Source organism: Dermacentor silvarum, chromosome 3 (assembly GCF_013339745.2).
Source record: "Dermacentor silvarum isolate Dsil-2018 chromosome 3, BIME_Dsil_1.4, whole genome shotgun sequence".
In the NCBI taxonomy this organism is placed as follows: Eukaryota; Metazoa; Arthropoda; class Arachnida; order Ixodida; family Ixodidae; genus Dermacentor; species Dermacentor silvarum.
In genome coordinates this window covers 63,117,863-63,129,658 of record NC_051156.1, presented here as the reverse complement: position 1 = coordinate 63,129,658, position 11,796 = coordinate 63,117,863, and positions in this window count along the sequence as shown.

The following is an 11,796-nucleotide window of genomic DNA, read 5'->3' as shown; positions in this document are numbered from 1 at the left end:
GTGAATTAACTGCCAATACACTGCAAACACACCTGCAGTTTAGTGGACGCCAAACCCGCTTCCGTTGGTCCCAGCGCGTGGAAAAAGTTGACTCGTCCCTAAAGATGACATCGCCCCATTTCTCTGTTGTCCAATCTTTCATTGCTGTAGCGAACATGAGTCGTTCTTGTAGCTGGCTGTGTGAGAGGCAGGGCTTCTGTGCTGCTACGAAAGACTGCAGGCCAAGCTCACTCAGCCTTCTTCTTACAGTCTCAGACGATACCGTGAGCGAGAGCGCTTCTCGGATATCCTCTGCACTTTGAAAAGGATCAGCCACGATGGCGGCCGTAATCAGGCGGTCCTCTTCCTCAGTCGTGGCCCTTGGATGCCCACTGCGCTCCATATCTGTGAATCTGTCATCGTCGCGGAAAGCTTGAATAATCCTATTCACGGCAGTCCGGCTCCTGTTGGTTCGGCGGCAGATTTCGCGCTGAGGTATTCCCTCTATAAATAAACGCACAATGTGCCTTCTTTCGTCAAGTGGAACACGCAGCGGCATCTTTCCAAATAGGCAATCACCACGTGGCCTGAAGCAAGTCTACTACGTTTTCAGCGACTGATGCGAAGATGCGCCTATGTGTGAAAGAAAATTTTCTATGCATCCGCTTTTTCTTTATTTTTGATGACAGTGAAACACCTCCCTACCCTTTCTCTCAAGACGCAGAAGCAGCAACACTCATTTGACCAAGATGCTGCCAACCAAAGTGCGCCAGTAAACGTCGCGTAAAAAAATCGTCGCAGCGCTTCGTGAAACTTATCTACCCACTGGCACACCAGTCGACAAAGGTTGCAGTGATTGCTCCGATACTGCTATCAAGCCAGATATGTGGCGGTCTTATCGCAGACAGCGCTCTGCGTCAACACAACGAACTAACAATGTCATGCACGGGAATAAAAAATTAACAGGCAGGCGAGTACCAAGAGAGCTCATATCCGGGAGAGCGCCCCTGTCGCCGCTAGGTGGCGTACCGCTAGGTGGCGCGGATAGGCAGTCTGGCACGCGCTCGCGTGGTCCGCAAACTTTTGTGGTTGACTGTACATTAAGCTGGTTGCATGAAATCCAATGTAAAGGACACACCTTGAACTCATGCTTAAATATGGAACGTGAATTATGTATCAAGCGATAAGGCGCGTGAAAACGAACTACAAATGCGCACACATTCGCAACCGCTAATAAATTGTTTTTCTTACCCTCGTCGATTGGGGACCCCACTTCCACTGCAGCAGTGGGAACAGCCGTCCACAGGAGTCGTGTTTTGGCAGGGTCGGCGTAGGCATTTTCAGCGAAGTGGTCCGAGCAGAGGCGGTAGCCGTTGTACATTTGCTCCCGTGCGAGTCCCTCAAGATCTGCTCTTTGGGCGTAATTCCGCCATACGTCACACCTAGAAAATGAAACAGGTACCACCATGAATATCAATAAACAACACATAAAAGCGACACTAATATATAGAGTGCTAAAAAGCGAGAAAATATGTCACGAGTTCAAAAGTGAAGCGAAGCTCGCCCTTAGCGCAGGTAACATGAACTTCTCGTGACACGGAATGTAAGCAGTCGCTCGTACGTAATTATTTTGGGGGCTTCTTTCTTAAACATTCAAATGTGGTAATGTCACCCCAAGGAACTGCTCGTCGGAATGCTCTGAAGCCGAGCCAGTTCATCGAATAAGCGTGTTCGGCGAACATATATATACTTTGCAAGATTTCTTCGCGAAGAAAAAAAATGCAGGTCCACCGCTAAAAAAACCAATACCGAAGCGAAATTTCCGTTTGAGCGTCAGCTGGCATCAACCGGCTCACCAGAAACTGTCCACAAGTAGCTTTACATGCTTACAACGTTACTGAAAAATGCGCAGTGCCAGGAAAAAGAATGACTGTAAAGCAAGGGCAGAAATGTTTCGGTTCGCTCTGTGGCCATTTTGATAAGCACAGCACATGATTCTTCGTACCGAAAAAAAGTGTGCTTACCTTTCGTCCGCTGGGAAGCGGAAAAATTTGGCTGCGCTGTTCCTTCCCGAGTTGCGGCACCAAAGAGCAGCACAACACGCCTTGTGTCCTGTGCCTAGTTTCGCCGACATTTTCAGATGTTCGCACTCACAAACACCAAAATTGTCGCTTTCCTGCAATTCTAAAAAGTTTCACACGTGGACAGCGAAAAGGGCTGGAGCAGACGAACGGAATGGCAGCAGACGAGATAAGAGCGAGAGCGCCGCCCTTCGGCGCAACGAAGGCCGAGTCTGGATAAATATATAGGGTGTTAAAAAAAAACGAAAATGGCCAAGGACATATTTTTTTCAACACATAATTGCATAACTTAACTTTATTCATGCGTAGGTTGGAAAGGTAGGGCCACACATGCAAAAGTTGCTGAATTTTCGCTTCCTACCAAAACAATGGCGGACGCTTTATTTCAGATACCGAAACTAGTCGAAGTGTCCGGCCCCTGGCTAGAGTGTACTAGAAGCTTTTGAGTGGCGCGAGCGCCTGCCTGAGCGCGGCCGTTTCAGCGTGGAATGATGCGGTGGCGCTGGCGTCGACCAATCTACCAGCGCGGATGGCTGGCAGGCGTTCCGCGTACGTGTTCGTACCTCTCCGTCGAGCCTAGGATGATCTTTTTCATTCTTTGTTATACCCCCTTTTCCAAAAAAAGTTGTCGCAGTTTCACCTGAAAGGCGAAGCATCAATTGCGATAGCAAATTTGTAGAGAGCTATACGGAGTAATGATAGTAGCTTTATCAGCTGTATAAACTTGGACATGCAGCAGCACCGGCAACACGCAGAACTGTTGCCGACGCCATCGTCGTTTTGCCCGCGTTCGCAAAAAATGCGTGCGGCGTTGGTGAGTGTTGCCGGAGCCTCTGATATAAATAGGCACTTGGTGCCGCAGCTAAACGTCACCTCCATTCCCTCCCCCCCCCCCCCCCCCCACGGCCTTTCGTGCGTCAGAAGAAGGCGCGTTTGCTCTACATTTATGGTGATTGTAAAGGAGGAAAGAGACGCCACTTCTGCAGCCCTTAAGGGAGCACGGCACAGAACGCGCGTTCGTTCTCCGCCGTGCGTTCACTCCCCGTGAAAGCGCGCGTCCCTCGCGCCCTTTCACTCGCACATACAGCGTTCGGCGGCGCGCGGCGACGATTTCATCTCCATTGACGTCATACGGAACCTCACGGCGACGGCGACGACGACGGCGACGCCATAAATCTGCTTTGGAGTGTCCATATAATTGCTATCGCAATAAAATGTTAATGCAAATAAATATTATTTGACATTATTGTTACTGAAGTTGCCGCCGACTGTGTTGCAGCTTGAAGTAGCGTAGCACATCGTACCGCATAACGAGCGCTTCCCCCCCCCCTTTTTTTTTACAGTGTACAGTTACACGAGATACCAGCTAGCCGGCACACATCGGAAGCCTCCCTCATCCCCCCCCCCCTCCCCTCGAAAAAAAGAAAAAAGCAATGTGTTGCATATAAGACGAAGAACTCCGCCAGTTCCACGTAAAACACCAATGTTGGAATCAAATAAAGGGCGCGTTGCTTGTGGTTGCGTTCACTCACAACAAAAGCAAGCTTTATTGACAATGTCACTGTCTGAAGAACAGCAGAGTTTTTCCAGAGCACCCTATCATTTTAAAATATGGGAATGCGTTTATTGTTGTAGGACCCACAAAAATGCACATACGTAATGCTGCAGAAAAACTCCTTCAGTGAAACATAGCAGTGCAAGATTTCGAGAGTTTAAAGGCAACACCACTGCAAAGTCCTATTAACAATCGCATACTTATACAAACAATACATTTGCAATTAAAAATGATAAAAAGAATAAAATTATAGAGCCAGGATACACAATATAACATAAAACAAAACAGAATAGCAGAGCTTAGGTTGTCTTTGTAAAATGCATTTAAATAAATAAAAATGTTATTATGGTTGCAAAATTGTTTAAACCGACTCTAAAGTGGAACAATGAATCAGCTTAGTTCGAGTAATTGTGCTCCGAGAACCCTAAAGCTGCTAAATTAACCATCACAGGTTTAATTCATTTGCGCATGTAGACCGTGGGTAAGGTCCGATGGTGGCAAAACTAAAGTTTCTGCTGCTCCACAACAGAGTGGGACGCTTGCAACAAGCTGCAGGGCATCTGAGGCCTCTTGAACCATTACTAAACTAGACTTGCTGATTAGTTTGTCTTGCACGAACGCTTCACATTCCACGCTTCCGTTGTTTGCACTGCTGAAGAATACGGCTCGTTCAATGGAAAGCTCACGCGTGCTAGAATTCAGTGAGCACGCTACGTATGACACGCCGTCAAACCCGGGAAACTCGTGCAACGCCCATGATTTTGACGGTAGGTCAAGCCCACGAAGGTCGTCGAGAGTGACAACCGCTTCAGACGAGGGACTTGAGCTTGCCTTGTCAGCTTCGTCGCTACCTGCAGAAGTTGCACAGTTAGTGTCCACAAGCACCTGCGCAGGAGTGCTAATGCGGCGCCGCTTCCTGTTGTCGTTCTCAGCCGGCACACCCTGATGCCGCCGCTTTGTTTGGGTCCGTGGAGCCGGAGTTTTCAGCGTCAGATATGCAGGCAGGTTGGGCAAGATCGTCGGGACTGCATCAGGGGCAAGCATCGGCGTTCCCCTAGGAATACGGACTTCAACACCATCGATCACATGCACGTAGTCTCTCACAATGAAATGCGGTTCGAAGTGTAACTCGCACACGGCACAATCGGCGTCAAGCGGTTTGTCAAGCCGATGGAGGTTCCGCTCCCAAAGAAGTCGTCGTTCTTCGTCTTTCGGGGCCTTAAAAAGGGATAACTTTCGACTTTGTTGCACACGCGGATATCCAGTTGTGCAACCTGGCGCGTAACAATGGTTTAAACGCTGTTTTTTTGCCATTACGCCACCAAAACAGAGATGCCGACTACAGAGGCTACCATGCCGCCGAGCAAACCTGGGTAGATTGGGCGATGGCAGCGCCGCCGCTACTTTCGCCACAAGTTGGGCAAGGGGCAAGCAAGGGAACAGCGCTCCGGTCGCGCCACTCAAAAGCTTCTAGTACACTCTACCCTGGCGCTGCCGTGGGCTTCGCGAATCCACTGCGCATGCGCTACATCGCCTGCAGCGCTGCCGCGGCCAGAGAATGCGCTCCGCGCGTGTCACGCATTCCCATGTTCATGCTTTCTTTCTGAACAATGAGCGACGCAACCGGCGGAAGTCCTTCGAATAGCGCCTCTTCCTCTTCACAACCACAATCTCTCTCTCCGCCGCCGCTGCTAAACGAGCAGCCCGAGCTAGGGTGCCTCGATGCCAGCGCCGCCGTTCAGGGTGGTGCCAACCTTTGACCGCCCCCGCGCCGCCGCTTTCTCGCTGCGACGCCATATTGTGTCACAGCGAGCCGTTGCGATTGCTTGGTGCCGGTGCTGAGTTCGAGGCACAGTGCGCGCGGATGCTTCGCGGACGCTTCTACTTGCTAGACAGTGTTCAGCCGCTTGACTGACAAGCTATCAAGTGCATCGTGTCGACATGACGGGCTGTTGTGTTCCCAAGTGCGCCGGATCGACGCGTAAAGGACTGCGTTGTTTTCGCTTCCCCCGGGACCCAGAGCGACGGAAGAGATGGGAAGCCCAAGTAAAGCGCGATCACTGGAAGGCAACGGATAACTCCTGCATTTGCGAGGTAAGTGTCAAGAATGTTTAGACTACCGCACCGTGTTTTTCATTTAAATAAGAAAGTATTCTCTGATCCTCGCTCACGTACCTACGTTCGCTCACGAACTAAGTAAGCACTGCACCGATGCTGTCTGAGTAGCGTATGGTTTGCGAGCGCGCGTCGCATAGGCTTTTTTCGTTTTGATGGGCGCAGTCTGTACCCTTATTTTAAGGACTGACGAAGATGCTTAGCCGCGAAATAGTCTTACATTAGCTACGAATCGTCACGTAAGCCACCTATTTTCCTTTTTCACGGGAAGCACACATCGTGTGTGTCTCTTGTTTCTTTTTTTTTTTTTTTCGGTACTGGTTATTTGGGACTAAAGAACGCAGTGCTTCGTCTGGGGAGAGCGGCTGTTTTTTACGTGGTAAGCGAAACATTGTGATTTTCTCCGATTTCTCAGGAGATATCTTGCGGATCTCAGGGTGTTACGTTACATAGCTGATTTTTTAGACTTGTACATATTTGTAGCGTGGTGATCGTAAGCCGATGGTCATTCGTGCTCATTCCCGATCGTAGTGGGTACTGTGACGGTCTTTAAATGCCTGTGCACGGTATGCACAGGTGTAGTACAGTTAAGGGGCATCATGGGACCAAAATGTTTCGGCGCTTTCTGGCATGGTGTCTGTTGTAGCCTGTGCATTTCTTCGAAACGTGTGAAGCGAGGTAATACAGCATTGCTTCTGCTAAAATTTATTTTTAAGCACTGTAATGGGTTCTCTGTATTTACAAGGCAACTTTTCATATCAATAATCACTTTTGTTGTTTTACCTGTACTTAGAAACACTTTGAAGAGGACCAGTACGAGGGAAATCGACAGGATGGGCGCCGTCTGTTAAAGTCAACAGCCCTACATCATCATGGACTATATTTTCGAAGTGAAAAACATTGCTAATCTGTATTTGACTGTCTTAGTTTCATTTACGGTTTTTGTACGTGATATGTATACAGTGTTGTTTATTTTTTCAATGTAGTTATCAGTGTTCTAATGGTTATTTATGAAATGTTCTGTACTCGCTATCGATGTGTTTGGCTGATGCGACGTATTCGATGGTAGCTGATGTATGTATTCTGGCTGGATATCTTGATTAATATTACCCGCGGTTGCGTTTTCTTGTTTGCATTCTTGTTTTCGATTTATATTGTGTGTAATAAGGTTGATGTACTCACTTGAACCCCCCCCTCCCCCCCATGTAATGAATAAAAAAAAAAAAACTCTCTCTATCCCGAATTGTGTGCCGAGCCTACCTTGCGAATTAATTTTTTTTATCTCGTCTTTCAACATAACCTTCAGGCGCCACACAGTACATATAATTTTTCATGTACATATCTCTTTCATGATTGATTGTACTAGACATTATAAGTAAATGTATTTTGTGCATCGTTTGATTTCTTGTGTGTACTACGCAAGATTGACACAGACAAGTTACGTTACATTTTTCTCTACAGCACTAACTAAACCTTATTTTCACATCGCAGTTATTTTTACAGCAGCTTAATCCTGTCAGCACACAGTTTTGTGGGCAAAAAAAAAGCAAAAATTGCGCGTAGATATCGTCAAATAATTGCAACGAACGCGAAGAGCACGCGCAACACAAGGGAAACTAACCGCCGTGCGCGAGTGGCTGGCTACGGTAAAGGAGGCGTGACGTGTAAACCAAAATACAACAGCGAAAATAAAAAACTTCCACACACAGGGGGTCGCAAACCTTATATACCAAGCATCGAAACGCAAAAAAAAATAAAAAAATAGTGCGTATTTTAAACATACACACGGCATATTAAATGTGATTGAATTAGGCAACTTGGGGCATGTTCCGGCGCCATACATTTACGTCTTCGACCTTCGACGAGTTAACGGCTATTGGTTATAAAGATATGCAGATGGGACACCGATAAAAAAATCCTCATCATGGCAAAGCACTTGGAAGCGCGCCGCGAGTAACACTTTATGAACGCAAGCGTAGCTGAGTCTCAGCTCGTGTGACACAATATGGCGGCGCCAGCGGGGTTGTCTCCACCCTGGACGGCGGCGCTGGGCATCGAGGCACCCTAGCCCGAGCAGAGGTTCAGCGCCGCCACTGAGAGCACCCTGTCTTTCAGAATGAAATCATTTGCCACAATATATCGCGAATTCAAAACAGCTGCGCTCAAAATTCGCATTAGGGAGTATCGTAATCATCGGTGAAATGTTTTTACATCACACGTTGCCTCTATATACGGTGCCTCTAAGAAATGACAATATTCATCTCTTTACAAACGTTTAGTTAAAAAAAAAAGATTTTAGCGGTGTCAGTTGAATGACATTCACCACTGTACTTTGGATACTTGTCGGATGAGTGACTATACTTGAAGGCTGAAGTTGAGAATTAGAAGTTTTTCTGAAGCTGCTGATATGTGATTTGCAGTACCCGCCGTGGTTTTGCAGTGGCTACGGTGTTGCGCTGCTAAGCACTAGGTCGCGGGATCAAATCCCGGCCGCGGCGGCCGCATTTCGAAGGGGGCGAAATGCAAAAACGCCCGCCTATCGTGCATTGGGTGCACGCGGCCATGTAGTCTAAATTATTCTGGAATCCCCCAATAGCTCATAATCTCATAATCAATAGCTGATAATCAGATCGTGGTTCTGCCACGTAATACCCCACAATTTAATATACTTTTGTGATTCGCAGTATTCTCACGACAATAGGAAATGCGTATGCAGTCGTCAGCACACTTGTCTATAGAGCGCTCGAGCGCCGTGCTTTAGACTGTACTAGCGCCGTCTACCGATAGCGCTTGGTTCTAGATAGCTCACATCTGAATGTGCGGCGGCCACACTGATGGAAGCGCCCTAATCATTTTGTCTTGCCGGTTACCGAGGCTTCAACAGATGCGATCACCGATAAAGGCGCTGCAGGGCCGATGAACAAAAACACAGAGAACACCTTTCGGAGCGCGCTTTCCTGAACGTTTTGCTACATGTTATCTTCGTTTTTGCGCCCTGCATGACGGCGCTTTCACCACCGGTCCCAGGGGATCGCAGTAGTCGAAACTTCGGTAACTGGTAAGGCGAAAAAGATTAATAGTGCCAATCAGTGTGGGCGCGTATGCTCAGATACAAGCTATCTATAGAACCAGCCGTTAATTATCGGCGGACGGTTCCCATTCAACCCAAAGCACGGCGTTCGATCGAGCGCTCTAGATAAGTGTACTGACGACTGTACGTCCTCTGTGAAACAGTCGGAGCTAGATTGGCTATCGTGATGATGACTGCATTCATGGATAGCAAATATGCAGGGACAGACTGGAGAAGCTAGGGCTCCGATAAACAGGGCCAGTGATAATCGGGGTAGCATCTATCACATCGAAGTTTGTAATGTGCTAAGTACTGAACAACGTCAAATAAATAAAAAAATATGAAAAATTATATCAGCAAGGCCACGTCTGACGCTGCCAACTCCGATAAACACGACAAAGACCAACAAGAGACAACTGGCATTCTATCACAAAAAGTGAATGCAGAATGCTTTCTCGGCCTCGTTTTGGAAACAGAACGAAATGATATATTTATCAACAAGGCCATGACTCGGCTACGGGGAAGTGGGTTTTCACTGATGACTGCATGTGTAGTTGCTGAAATGGGGTGAGATTTGCACCATACTCCAAGAGCAAACTTTGATAGCACCCACTAAGAGCGTTTGTACTTGACGAGGTTATGCAGTTCTGATTCGGCGTTTTGTCGTGCTATTGGGTGATTTATTTATCTTACTATTGCGACAGCAATTATATGGACACTTCAACCGGATTTCTGCCGTCGTCGTCGCCGTCGTCGTCGCCGTGAGGTTCCGTATAGATAAAATCTTCGCCGCGCGCCGTATGCCCGAGCGGAAGCGTGCGGGGACGCGCGCTATCACGGAGAGCGAACGCACTCAATCTCCCACGCGCAAGCAAGGAAGCGGGAAGCCAGCGCCGGAGGGAGCGGGGGGGGGGGGGGGGCGCACTTCTACTCTGCCAACAACCGCGCTCGTCACTCGCCCGCACCGTCTCTTATCTCCACACGGCTCTGACCTTTATGCGTTGTGCATTCGCCGCTCAGTTTCCGTTGCAGCGATAGACCGCACGTACCTTCGCCCGCTGCGGCGTATGCGCTTGCTGCCAGCGTTTTAACAGTCGTTGTCTGCAGTCATTCAGTGTGATTTATTCATGTTTGTTTGTGCGCGCTCACACCACGCTTGTTCATTCAGTTAGTTATAGTCGGGCCACATTTTACAACGCATGCTACACATGCAATGCTGCCACGGATCGGCAGTGCAGCGCTACAGGTGTGTCCCTTCGCACGCGCTGCCCACGAGAAGCGCTTCTCATCAACACCACCGTTTCACACGCGCCTTCTCGTGGTCATCGAGTCTCTCTTCATGTCGGTCTACTTACGCCGCAGCACACCTGCTTACTTAATCAGCTCATGTTTACTACAATTCATATTGCTACCAAAGCCGCTCACCTTACATCGTATGACATTGCTGTGTTGCTACCGAATTCATTGCTTCGCCCTTGGGGCGAAACTGACATTTTTTTCTTGCCGACACTTCGACATCGTGCGTGAAAGGATAAATGCTTCCGATTCTGCTTCTGATTCTGATCTTTGTAAATAATAACATGGTAGCTGATGCGCATTCTATCGTGCACCCAATACCTTCTCATTATCTATATTAACAGCGGAGCTGTTTAAGCCAGACGTAATGTGTCAACCGCGAACAGAAATGTGGGCCGATCCTGGCGGCAGTGCAGAAAGGATCCAAACGTAACCAGCGAAGCTGAGCCTGGCTAAGTCTAGCGAAGCACGGCTGGGCCTGCTTAAGCCTTAGTCAGTCATCTATAGCCAATCAACAGCTAATTGATATTCGATCAATAATCAATAAATTCCGGAAAATGCTGGGGATGATTTGGTAGTGCATAGCCTAGTCCAAATACGTCACCTACCTATACCTTGCGATAGCCAATCGATAGCCAATAAATAGCTAATCGATAATCGATCAATAATAATAAATTCCTGGAAATGCTGGGGATGACTTGGTAGTGCTTTATCATCATCACCATCATCAGCCTTTATGCCCCACTGCACGACGAAGGCCTCTCCCTGCGATCTCCAATTACCCCTGTCTTGCGCTTGCTGATTCCAACTTGCGCCTGCAAATTTCCTAACCCAATCACCCATATAGTTTCTGCCGTCCTCGACTGCGCTTCCCTTTTCTTAGTATCCATTCTGTAACTCTAATGGCCACCGGTTATCCATCCTACGCATTACATGGCTCTGCCCAGCTCCTTTTATTGCGATAGCAATTATGGACAACTCAAAAGAAGATTTCTGCCGTCGCGTGAGGTTCCGTATGACGTCAATGGAGATGAAAATCGTCGCCGCGCGCCGAACGCGTATGTGCGAGATGAAAGGGAGCGAGGGACGCGCGTTTCAAACGCGCGTTCTGCGCTGTGTCCCTTAAGGGCGCAGAAGTAGGTCTCTTTCCTCCTCTACAATACCATATATGTAGAGTATAAACGTACTTCTTCCGACGCGCGAAAGGCTGTGGGGGAGGGGAGGTGGGGAGGGGGAGGGAAGGAAGGCGACGTTTAGCTGCGGCACGAAGTGGCTATTATATAGAGGCTCCGGCAACAGTCACCAACGCCGCACGCATTTTGAGCGAACGCGGGGAAAACGCGACGGCGTCGACAACAGTTCTGCGTGTTGCCGGTGCTGCTGGCAGGTCCAAGTTATACAGCTGATAAAAGCTGCTATCATTACTCCGTATAGCTCTCTTAATTGCTATCGCAATTGATGCTTCGCCTTCAGGTGAAACTGCGACAACTTTTTATCTCTTAATGTCAACTAGAACATCGGCTATCCCCGTTTGCTCCTGACTCCACAACCGCTCCTCCTGTTCTTAACGTTATGCCTAACATTTTATTGCGATAGCAAATTTATCTGGACACTCAAAAAGCGGTTTTGGACGTGTATTCGGCGCGCTTATCGTTTTGTACGCCTACAGGCTTGCATGCGCGGGCACGCGAGCCTTCGCG